The following is a 12,910-nucleotide window of genomic DNA, read 5'->3' as shown; positions in this document are numbered from 1 at the left end:
GTCTAAAATAAGAGACCGTAATGGTGCATCTAGAGAGAATGGTGAGACTTAGAGCAGGGGAGTGTCAGTGGGTTGTGGTACAGTTGTTGTTTTTGGGTTAAGCAGGACAGCATCTGGCACCCCGCCCGACAGCAATGCATGGCTCATCCAGAGGGGAGACCACAGGACTGAACCAACCCGCCCCCTCTAGATTAAATTCTCATCTGGGGGATTACATCTCTACATCTCATGCTGCACCATTAGGCAAAGAGTAAGGAAGGATGGCCAGTTTCATAGAAAAAATGTGGGTTCTGTATGGTTGATATTAGGTGTGCTTTACATATATTTAGCTAGAGTGGTTATCTGTTTAATGAAGCTAACGAGTTGTTAAGGATGGTCGAAGTTCAGAGATGAATGGAGTCACATTTGAATAGATCCTTGCTGGTATGAAATTTAAATATTTATATTATCTCTCTTGTGGTGCATGGGTCTGGGTGCTTGGGTGCAATGGCAGATATGTGTATATGAAAATACAGTGGACCATTAACGTTTGGGATGTGTTTTGCACAAAGTTGAACAATTACAGTTGGCATTGCTAACGTCATTTTTCTTTCAGCATGTTTGTGAATTTCTAGTTATTTCTAACTAGAATTTCTAGTCTGAACATCTACTAAACTTTCACTCTTAAAAGTGGCAAAGTTTTTCCTTGCAGTTGGTAAACAGAAGTAGCCTATTCACCAAATGAGATAATTGACTGTGTTTACAAGCACAGTAACATTCTATTATTGGGTATTTTCCAATTATGTTAATCATGTAAACGCATTAATCTGATTACCATATGCAGATTAAATCAATATTTTGGTTTCGACAATCTAATAAAACTCCTAATTTATGCATGTATTAATCAGAATATATTTTAAAGACCCCCTGTTGTGAAAATCACATTTTTAATGTTGTTTATATGTCTGTTCGAGGTGTTTTAATATGCTTTAAGAAGACCAAGTGCAAATTCATTAGTCAACACCATTGCTGAGTATTTTCTTCTTAAAAATGCAGTGCAACTAACAGTCTCATAAACGCGGTTTGAAACCGCTCGTTTTCTACTCAAACATGTAACCAATCCCTGTTCAAAGCGTTTCTAAGGATGCTGGATGCTGAAGTCTGACTCTGAGATGAACTGGAACATGGTTTGTGTAACATTAGCAACACATTATTAGCTGTTTGATAACATAGTCAAGCCAAAGGCTAATAAAATAATTACCATTATGTGTCCGAAAATTTTGAGAGCGCTAAATAAAATGTATTACCATTTTGATACATCGATTTGTAGACGACACTTTATAGTTCACTCTTCCTCTTCTTCTTCTGCTGGTTTAAACATAAATGGCTGAGTTAAACCAATATTTCCACTTGCCATTGTGCTGTGTTTAATACAGTTGAACGAGTGGATCAGGTACTCTGAGCTGGTGTGATTGAGTGGTGGTGGGGAATAATTTGCATATTCATGGTTTCGCGTATACTAAATGAAGCAAGGGTTCAAACAATTCAGACTTTTTTTTCTCACACTTGCGAGTTTACATCTCGCAATTCTGACTTTATAACTCACAATTTTGACTTTATAACACACAATTGCCACTGTATCATACAGTTCTGAGAAAAAAAAGTCAGAATTGTGAGATAAAAAGTCACAATTACCTTTTTTATTTTGTATTCCATGGTGGAAACAAGCTTCCATACATTCAAGTATTGTAAGGCATAAATAAATTATTATTATAACATACTAAAATAATGTTATTTTATTCTCAACTTCTAAAAATCATGTTTTACAGTGTAGTCCCTTTTGTTTTAGTTCACGAACCATTGTTCAAAGTTTAATATCAGGATTAATATTTTAATAACCAGGCAAAATGGCAAAACACATTTTTGACTAAATAATATAGGCTACAGCATACTACTGTGTATGTTCATGTTTGTATACTCAAATCTAAAGGGTTTATCCTGTTGACTTCTGCTGACATCAGAAGGGTTTTGCATCATTATTATGTCACATCTTGTGTAAGTGCACCCACTAATACTTTTCCAAGTGGCTTCCCTAACCTCTCTGGAAAGCATGGGTATGACCCTTACTTTGTCTTGTCTAGACTTCATTCAGCCCTTGACTTGTGAAAAGACATTTACAACGGAGCTCACTTGAGAGAAACACAGCTTATAGTATAAATACATGTACAGCTTTCAAATGCCGTGGCTAACTCATTATGCATGAGTCGGTTATATTTGAAAATAAAAACTGATGGAAGCCTAAGAAACAATATTAAACTAACTGAAAAAATAAAATAAAAACGTAACACCAGATGTATTACCAATGAAGGGCCCAAAAATAATCAGATTTAAAGCTTCCATTGAAAATCCGTCCATTCATTACTGCCCTATTTCAGTCCGTATTGGCATCATTGTAAATCATGTTGAAAACAACCATTCATTTGTGGATGGCCATCACTATATTGGTCTTTATGGCAAGTATGGGTACTTGATGAATTGTACCCTGTGTAGGGTTTCATTTACATATGAGAGCCCCCTGTAAGTGCAATTCATTGTCCTCAATGAGAACGGAGAGTGCATGAATGAATCTGAATAAGGGGGTCTCACTCCTACAGTGTCTCACCTCTGACATCGGCGTATATTACACTGACACTCTGCCCAGCCCCCACGGCCTTCTCACACATTCAACTGGAAATTTTCCCCCACGGGTTTCAGTTCTTTCACTTTTGCACTGTAAGTGTTTCACAACATTTGAATACATTAATTGGCAGGTTTGATTGTGCTATTGCTTTAAGTCTTTGAATGCTAAAAAACTGTTTAACTTTGTTTGAATTTCGCTTAGAGTATCATTCCCCAGAGGTGACCTCATTAAACCTTGACAACTGTGGCAAGCAGGGCGGTGGTGAGCAGAGTCTTCCACCATGGACGCTCAATGGCACCTTGGATTTCCCACAGTCACAAGTGCTCTTTGACATCACGATCCTCCTTCCTCCCACTGTAACGAAGGTTTGTTGATAAGGGAAGAAGGAGGTGAAACAAACAACAAAACGAGAGTAAAGTGACAGCCCCTAACGGATAACTGCTGCATATAAACATAAAACACAACATAAATTTCCTAGGCCTGATCCTCTCTCATCTTGCACTGTTGTCATTCACTCCTCCTATTATCCTTCTGGAGCTCCTCCATGGGACTCGAAACTGGTGTGGCGTGCAGGTGACACTCATAATTTATTAGCACTCACGCCACCTGCCTCACTACGTTCCAATTAGGGATACAAGTTCAACAATACAGTTAGCCCACGGTTTAATAAATGCCTCTGTTTTTTAACCACGGTTTTCGGTTCGGTTCTGATGGCTTGGCACATCATTTTTTTTTGTTATCCTATGTTTAGGCGACAGGAACTGTAATGTCTGTTGATATCCTTTACAGGCATTTAATAATACTTAGAAGACAACAACACGTGAGTTCTCTCTGTGTCCGGTTTATTCACATGTTAGCTTACACAACAACAACAGCAACATCCTGTATATCTCTTCTTCGGCACTCTCTGACCTCGGCTAGAACAATGACACCTCTAGGTCTCTACCTGTCATTACATCTCCCCCTCAAAGATATTGCCCTTCTTGGTTAACATGAACTGTTATTATACTGTTAGCAACAACACTTCTCTCTCTTAACAATCTTTCTTGTTGTAAACTCAACTGTCTTGTTAACTTCTAACCCCAATGGTGGCTAATGAAAATAACCATTCCACCTGTTCATACTTTTGCAAACAACATTTTCTGAAACACAAAACAGCAGTAAATCAACCATTTTTTTTTTCAAATACCCTTTCCCCCCCCCCCCCCCCCCTTTCAGATCTATACAATCAAGAGTCCATAATCACCAGTCCAGTTTGTCTGGGGCTTTGCTCACTCTGCCAGAGCGAGTGATGGTTACAGTCCCTTGTGTGGGTGTGGGAGTGTTTTGTGTCTCAGTACCGTGTGTGCCCTCAGTGTTCCTGACTTCAGGAGCAATCTGGTCCGGGCTTTCACTGACAGGTGTGATCGGTTTGGGTGTGGACTGCAGGTGGCGTCGGTTCCTCCTATAGCGCTCTCCCTGTGCTGTCTCCACGATATAGGACCTTGGAGTAGAGCTGGAGCTGTGAACGACAGCAGGCATTGTCCACTGTTTCTGTCCATCCAACTTTGTTAGCACCGGGTCCCCCAGGCTCAGTGGGGTTAGGACCCTTACTCCATTCCTGCGGTTATAGTAATAGGCTTGCCTTTGCTTGGCTGCAGCGTCAGCCTGTCTGATCACATCTTCATTAGGCCAGTTTGGTTTCAGATTGTCCTGCAGGGTGGGCAAGGTGGTCCTGATTTTCCTGCCCATCAGCAGTTCTGCTGGACTGACTCCTGTCGAAGAGGTGGGTGTGGCTCTGTACGCCATCAGGGCAAGGAGGGGGTCCTCCTGTCTCAGTATAGACTTCGCTACCTGAACTGCCCTCTCTGCCTGTCCATTACTTTGAGGGTAGTATGGGCTGGAAGTAACATGAGCAAAATCATATTTCTCGCTAAACTCCCTCATCTCTGCTGAAGATAGCTGGGGCCCATTGTCACTCACCATCACTTCAGGGATGCCGAAACGTGCGAATGTGGCTTTCCGCTTAGCTACAACCTGGCTGGTAGTAGTTGTAGGCAGATTCAAAATCTCCAGATATCTAGAGTAATAATCCGATACTATTAAGTAGTTTTGCTTCTTAAACTCACACAGATCTATACCAACTTTCTGCCATGGCCTAGATGGGAGCTCGCTGGGCATTAATGGCTCCTTCTTCTGTGTGTTTCTGTTCTCTCTACAAAATGCACACTGCTGTACTGTTTTTTCAATCTCACCAGACATTCCAGCCCCCCATACGGATTGGTAAGCTCTTTCTCTGCACTTTACCAGGCCTTGATGTCCGCCATGGATTCTCTCTAAGATGGCCTTCCTCTTTTCTGTGGGAATGACAATGCGGTTGCCTCTAATGACCATGCCATCTATTTCAGATAGTTCTCCTCTCCTTTGGTAGAAGTCCTTGACTACCTCAGGTACCTTTCCAACATAATCAGGCCACCCATTCCTGATGAAGCCTATGACTGTCTGGAGCTGTCTATCATATTCAGTGTGCTGTCTAAGCTCCGCCATCCGATGTGGTGTGGCCGGGACCTGACTCATGACAGCCTCGATGTGAGCCGCCACCTCCTCATGACAGACCCCATCCCCAAAACATTGCTCTGGGCTCCTAGAGAGCGCATCCACTACAGCTAATGTTTTGCCAGGTGCATGCTCCGCAGTGGCATTGAAACGCATGAGTCTCATTAATAGCCTCTGGCACCTAATTGGGACACAGTCTAAGTCTTTACTGTTCATGAGAGGCACCAATGGTTTGTGATCAGTAAGCAGTCTAAAACCGTCCAGTCCATATAGGTATTTGTCAAACCGTTCACAGGACCACACACTTGCCAGGCACTCCTTCTCGATCTGTGCGTATCTTTTCTACTTAATCGTCTGGAGCAGTAGGCCACGGGCTTCCAGTGATCCCCGTGCTGCTGGAGTAGAACGCCGCCCAGCCCGTAGCTGCTGGCATCTGCTGACACTATGGTGGGCTTGTTGGCATCGTAGAAGGTAAGTACTGGAGCTGTGGCTTGTGCAGTCTTTAAGTTCCTGAATGCCTCGCACTGTGCAGGTCCCCACATCCAATCTTTGTCTCCTTTCAATAACTCGTACAGTGGGTGAGCCACTGTTGATAACTCTGGAATGAACTTGGCTAAATAATTAACCATCCCTAAGAATCTTTTGAGTTCTGTCGCGTTTTGTGGCTGTGGAAAGTTCCCTATTCCTGTGACTTTGTTTGGGTCGGCCCTGACGCCTGCCTCGTCGATTAGATGACCCAGGAAGCGAACCTGTCTCTGTTTGAACTTGCACTTTGCCTGGTTCAACTTGAGCCCTGCTGCTTCGATGACCCTCAACACCTCAGCCAGGCGTCGGTCATGTTGCTCCTCTGTCTCTGCGTGAATTAAAATGTCATCCATAAAGATCTCTGTCCCTTCTAAGCTGGCCAGAGTCTCCGCCATTTTCCTCTGGAAAATTTCAGGAGCACTTGTAATTCCGAAAGGAAGACGGCGGAAGGCATATCTCCCAAACGGAGTGATGAAAGTGGTGAGCATCCTGCTCTCCTCATGCAGGGGAATCTGATAAAATCCACTTGCTGCGTCCAGCGATGTGAACAATTTTGATCCGGCGAGCTTTGGCATTATTTCCTCCACCGTCGGCAGGACATACTTCTCCCGTTTCACCGCTTTGTTCAGTTTCCTGAGGTCTGCACAGAGGCGGACTTCCCTTTTGTTGGGTTTGAGTACCGGCACCATCGCGGCGCACCATTCTGTTGGCTGTGTTACTTTTTCGATTATGCCCTCCTCCTCCATGCGCTGCAGTTCTTTTTTTACCAGCGGTACCAGTGGCAGGGGTATCCGCCTGGCTGTCGGCACTGCATATGGCTGGGCATCATCACGCAGGGCTATTCTGACTGGCTCAGTTTTCAATAACCCGTTTGATCCAAACACACCACTGACCTCATTCATCCTCTTTACTAGACCCATTTCCACTGCTTCCTCACGGCCCAGTAAGCAGCTTTTTCCTTCAGTCACATACACCTTCAGAGAGTACTTTCTCCCCTTATAGCTGGTGATACTCTGGAACATGCCTATGCAATTGAGATCGCCCCCTGGGCTAACAAAACGTGTGACAGGAGGCTCAAGCTTTATTTTAGGACTCATCTTTTCGAATGTCCCTTTATCAATAATGGTAGCGTCGGCTCCTGTGTCAATTTTAAAGGTTACTACCACATTGTTTACAGGTAAGCCTACAGTCCATGTATCCTCATTATCCTCCCTGTCAACTGCTCCTAGGAAGTATGTTAGTCCAGGCTGTTCGCTTGTGACTTCTCTCACTGCTTTAGAACGACATTTACGTTCCCAATGTCCTTCCTTGTGACACTTATTACACTTGCTTTTTAATGCAGGACAATTTCTTTCATTAGAGTGTTGTGGCTTACCGCACCTCCCACACTCCTCCTTTGTGTTGGTCACCTGGCTGCTGGTCCCACGTCGCTGACTCTTTTTCTTATACTGCCAATCCTTCCCTTTTACCGCATTAACATTGGCCAGCTGAGCGTCCGGTCGATTGGTCTGAAGATTAACCTGCCGCGTTATCGCCTCTGTCTGGCGCACACGTTCAATCACATGCGTCAACGTTAGGTCTGCTTTGAGCTGGAACTGGCGGGAAAGTTCCTTGTCTGCTATTCCTACCACAAGACGATCCCTTATATGTTCATCCCTCGTAGTCCCGAATTGACAGTGCTCTGCTAACTCATATAATGTCCTGATGTACATCTCCGCCGTTTCCCCGGATTGCTGGCTCCGTTGATAGAAACATGCACGCTCGTGTATGATGTTGCGTCTTGAATCAGCTTTATTGGCCATGTTTGCAGAGACAAACTAGGAATTTGACTTGGTAACAATGAGGCTCTCAAATTACAACACTCATTAACTCCAACAGGCTACAACACTCACATAACATATAAACACAAAGTAAAGAAATGTATATTAAAAACAGAATACTGCTATATGTTTAGTCTGGCAATACAGTGGAAATTACAAAGTGCAGGAGGGAGGGGGGGAGGGCGGGGGGATAGTGCAATATCAGTATTGTCTTCGAATTTTAAATACAGTAAAATAGAGCCGTGCAGGTTCATACAATGATCATATATTAATTAGTGCATTCAATAAAGGATTTTCTGAGTATTTAACAAAGTAACTGCTTGTGGATAGAAGCTGACTTTGTGTCGGCTGGTTTTGGCATACAGTGCCTTGTATCGTCTACCAGAGGGGAGAAGATTAAAAAGTTTGTGACCAGGATGAGAGTGGTCTACAGAGATTTTTACTACCCTTTTCCTGAACCTGGACCGGTGCAGGTCCTGGATGGAGGGAAGGTCTGCTCCAATGATCCTCTCCGCAGCCCTTATTGTCCGTTGCAGTCTGGCCCTGTCCCGTTTGGTAGCTGACCCAAACCAGACAGTGATAGAGGAGCAGATGACAGACTGAATGATGGCTGAATAGAATGTGATCAGCAGCTCCTTAGGCAGGTTAAACTTCCTCAGCTGTCTTAGGAAGTATAACCTCTGCTGCGCCTTTTTTAGGACACAGTCAATGTGGGTGGACCACTTTAGGTCCCGTGAGATGGTAGAGCCCAGGAAAAAATAAAGAAAGAGTATTGCAATAAAATATTCAGTTCATATCTCTTTTTCGGCACTCTCTGACCTCAGCTAGAACAATGAAAAATAAAGAAAGAGTATTGGAATAAAGTAGTCGTCAAACTTTTTCATTGACCACTTCAAAGTCCTTCTTATCATCTTCCTCTTCAAACTCAAATGAACTGAATATCTTTTCAGCTTCACTGCCCATTGCATAGATCAGCGAACTTACTTGAATCTCGCCGTCATCTTTGCTCAGCTTCGTGGCCAACCGATAGCGGCGAAATCGCTGTTTCCATTCTGGTCATTCGGTTGGGCTCTCAAACTTAAACTCGCTTGGCGGGCTAAACTTCGCCATGTCTTCTTTACCGACACACAGGCTATTCTTACACCATGTAATGTCTGTTGATATCCTTTACAGGCATTTAATAATACTTAGAAGACAACAACACGTGAGTTCTCTCTGTGTCCGGTTTATTCACATGATAGCTTGCACATCAACAACAGCAACATCCGGTATATCTCTTCTTCGGCACTCTCTGACCTCAGCTAGAACAATGACACTTCTAGGTCACTACCTGTCATTACAGGAACAGAAAGAGGTTAAGAAAAAAAAAAAACTTTTTATTGCAATACTCTTTCTTTATTTTACTTAAAAGCAAATAAAATCCACTTGTACACAGTCCTAGTGTATTGTATAATATTAAATAAATATATATATAAAAATACAACAGTGTTGCATGTCTTTTCATAGAGGTCGGGAATTACCTCGGCGCTGAAAAAAGTGTGAGACGGTAGTCTGTAATGCGGATCAAACGCTTTCGGTTTAGCGCTTTCGTTCATCTCCAATCACAGAAAACGGCTGCAAATCTTTGGCAATGAACATCCCCACTGCCTTTTTTTATTTTTTGTGTCTCTCAGAACCAGTTGAGTATGTATTCTGGTGCTGGAAGGAATCAGCCAGGGACTGTTGCTTTTCGGATGTGACTGTATTACCTGCTCTGCTATCCAGCTTTCAGACAGTGATATCGCTGGGTGATGGCGCCGCAAATGTGCAGTCATGTTGGAAGTGTTTTCATTTGAGTAGGCGACACGTATAAAACATTGCAAAACCGGAAAGAAGAAAAAATTTAATTTATAACCGCATATAAACCATATAGCCATATTTGTAGTCTGTCTGACCATATTTGTTGTTGTGGCAATTAGGGCCGGGCCGAGAGCCGCGGGAACTAGGGATGCCACGATTTTCAATATAATATTGAACTTTTCGGTTGCAGAGTTTGCTTTTTTTGTAGTAACTAAAAATTGTATTTTGGCAAGCAGATAAAACATTCCAGTTACTGAAGCATTGCAATAAAATATAATTACTTCTCAAAGTCAAACTCTTTCCTTGAACAGCTCAGATTTTCTGTAGGTACTGTAATCGTACCCTTCTAAACGACTGGCAAAGACTAGTTTTGAAAACACCTGTCAAGTCTTTCTGGAAAAATCCAAAGTTTGTGTTAGTGAGGTTGAAGGGCTATTTTGGGATGTAAACCACAAAGTGCTTGTTGACTGGTGAGATGTGAAGAACATGCCTTATTTTGTAGCAGGCTTTCTCCATGTGTCCGCTGACAGGACTGAATAAGCTGGCAGGTGTGTGGAAGTTTCCAGACTGCACGGCTGCAGAGGCTGCTGCCTCATGTTAAACCATAAGTATAACCAATGAACAGCATTATCTCTGACATTCCTCATGCATAACTTTATCCAAGAGCAGAAGTATTTGTTTTTTTTACAGTGGTCATTGAAGTGGCAAATAACAACAGTTAGTAGGGGAGAGCGGGGTAATGTGAGACATCGGGTAATGTGAGACACCCCCTGTATCTAGTCAACGGAACACATTTGTGGTAATGTGACCATTATGTTTTCAAGCCCATCCCATTTCCCCTTGGCCATGAAGGAGAGGACCTCATGATGCTGTGATAAGCATGTTTTTTTCACAAAAATATTGTTTTTGCATGTAAAAGTAAATTTTCTTGCTGTCAACTTAATCAACTTAATCAATGTGCAAATTGATTCAGGTAGAAAAACTTATATCATACATGTTGATGAACTATTAACATATAAAACCATGTGATGATGCTAGCTGAAGAGTATCCTGAATTACTAAGAGAGATTGTTTTTTTCTAAAATGTGGCAGTGGGGTAAAGTGAGACAAATGCTGTGGGGTAAAGTGAGACATGAGGCACAAGTTAAGTTTAGTCTTAAACATATTTTAATGTAATATTACATTACATATGTTTTATTTTTTAATGTCATAAACATTGTAGAAAAGCCATCATGCCAAGGTAATACACCAGGAAGACAACCTGGGGAAAAACACCCCTCGAGGAGATGGAGAGTGCAGCCGCTGAGGTCAAGGAAGGAAAGAAGTCTATAAGAGCAGCTGCAAGGGATAGAAACATTGACAAGCCTGACAAGATATTGACAAGATATTGAGGAGGAGAAGCCCTGTTTTAAAAATGTGGAATATTGAAGCCAAAATTTTAAAAACGCAGTGCAGATGCACAGCAGACTCAGATGAACGGCTAGTGCAGTCATTGGATGTGCTGCGGCAACTGCACAAACCTATGGCGAGGCGGCTCAGACGCAAGAACCAATAAGGCTGCTTCGCGCCCTGGCGTGTCAGAGCCCTCCAGAATGGGTGTGGCCTAAGCCTTTACATTGGCCAGTTCAGCCAAAGGTAGTCGACTGAAGCGATCCCCTGATCAAAGCCACATACACTTTGAACGTGGAGGGTATACGACCCGCGTCCAAACGCCCTTGTAAGAAGGCGAGTATACTCAATACTTTGCACAAATAGGGGTCCAGGCTCCGTGCAGCGCACCAGCCAGAAAATACCACCCATTTCTGAGCGTAGAGGAGTCTAGTTGACGGCGCTCTTGCCTCAGTGATCGTGTTCAGCACCCTTTCCCGGGAGACACCCGGGTATCCGTTGAGGGGCCATACATAAAGGGCCCACAAGTCGGGACGGGACGGCAGATTAATCGGTTTGGCTGCGTGAGGAGGTCTCTCCTCAGCCGAACCGGCCATGGGGCTGTTTCCAGCAGCTGTACCAGCACAGAGAACCATGACTGGGTCTTCCAGAGAGGTGCTATTAGTAGCATTGCGCACTTGCTCTCCCTGATCCGTTCGATGACCTGTGGTAACATCGTGACCGGAGGAAATGCAAACAGCGGGCGGCTCGGCCAATCGTGGGCAAGCACGATTGAGAAAAATATTCGGCAATGAGCGTTGTCTTCTGAGGCGAAGAGGTCGACCTCTGCCTCGCCGAAGATGCTCAATATTAGCTGGACCATCTGTGGGTGAAGAGACCATTCCCCTGGGGGAACCTTGGTTCAGGATGCCTGGCACATGCGCCGCCCTTAGGGAGCGCAGGTTGTGCTGAGCCCATAAGATGAGGTTTTTGGCCATGGCATGCAGGTTGTTTGACCTGAGACAGCCCTAGCGATTTATATAGGACACCACTGCAATGTTGTCCGTCCGGACCAGGATGTGGTGGCCTTTTAAGTACGGGAGAAAGGCTTTCAGCGATAGAGCGACTGCTCTCATCTCTAGACAGTTTATATGTAGGCGCTTCTCCAGGCTTGACCATAGGCCAGAGACGAGCCGGCCCTTGTAAAGGGTCCCCCAACCTAGGTTGGAGGCATTTGTCGAGATCACTTTTCTCCTTGTAACCACACCCATACTTACTCCTGACTGATACCAGTCGTCTGCTTTCCAGGGAGCCAGGGCTCTGATAAAAAGTAAGTGGATCAGTTTACCCCCCGCTGGTTCACTTTACCCCCTTGATTTCTCTGGTCTGTCTCAGTTTACCCCTAAGCTGGGGTAAAGTGAGACACAAGACCACTTTTTAAAAAACAATCATATTTTCACTGCCCTTCGTCCTGAATACATTCTGATAATTTCCATTGCTAGGAAACATCCTGAATTAATGGGAAATGTGTAAATTTTACTGATATATCATTTTAGCTCGCTTAGAGGAGAGCAAATGTAAAAAATGTCTCACTTTACCCCACTCTCCCCTACTTAGAACTCCATATTGTTTTAATTGATGGAGAGGCTCATTAAGTTTCATTAAGGAAAGGTATTTTTGATATTAGAAACATTACATTCTGCTTAAAAGAGAATGAATAGACCTATCACTAACTTTTTATTTAAAAGTTCATTGTACTTCGAGAAATAGGTTTACTGTACAATTTAATTTTATACACTACCGCTGTTCATGTCTTTTATTTTGTAATTCATGCTCATTGTCATGTTCCTGGTTTCGTCATGTGCTCCCCTTGTCATGTGTCCTATGTTGTCATAAGGCTCGTTCGACTTCATACAGCGCTGTGCAGACCGATCGCCAGCTGACTTGAAGCAGTGCATGCCGGTTAGAAATTGTGTCCGACTTGAGACAGCGCCGACGCCACCTGACTAACGTATGGCATCAAAGTACCGCAAGAGCGATTCGAGAGCAGCCGGCTGATTCATTCGGCGCAGCTTCTCCAGAGTAGCTGCACGAGCTCTGATGACGACACAGCTGTTCCACGATTGGCCAAATCCACCGCATGACAACCATCACGTGTGTTTCG

The 12,910-nt window shown here is 43.6% G+C and overlaps 1 protein-coding gene across 1 annotated transcript in view; it reads right to left on the bottom strand.

Moving 5' to 3' along the window:
- Positions 1 to 12,668, bottom strand: part of sub1b (SUB1 regulator of transcription b) — a 137,459-nt gene extending 124,791 nt beyond the window's left edge. The window contains exon 1 of the mRNA XM_056270042.1: positions 12,662 to 12,668. The gene's annotated coding sequence lies outside the window, so the exon portion shown is untranslated. The remainder of the gene's footprint in view (positions 1 to 12,661) is intronic.
- Positions 12,669 to 12,910: the final 242 nt, after the last annotated feature.

The sequence above is a fragment of the Rhinichthys klamathensis genome, unplaced genomic scaffold, assembly GCF_029890125.1.
Source record: "Rhinichthys klamathensis goyatoka isolate OS25496 unplaced genomic scaffold, OSU_Roscu_1.1 h1tg000296l_1, whole genome shotgun sequence".
NCBI lineage: Eukaryota > Metazoa > Chordata > Actinopteri > Cypriniformes > Leuciscidae > Rhinichthys > Rhinichthys klamathensis.
The sequence above is the reverse complement of the archived record's forward strand: the minus strand, read 5'-3'. Positions and strand labels throughout refer to the sequence as shown.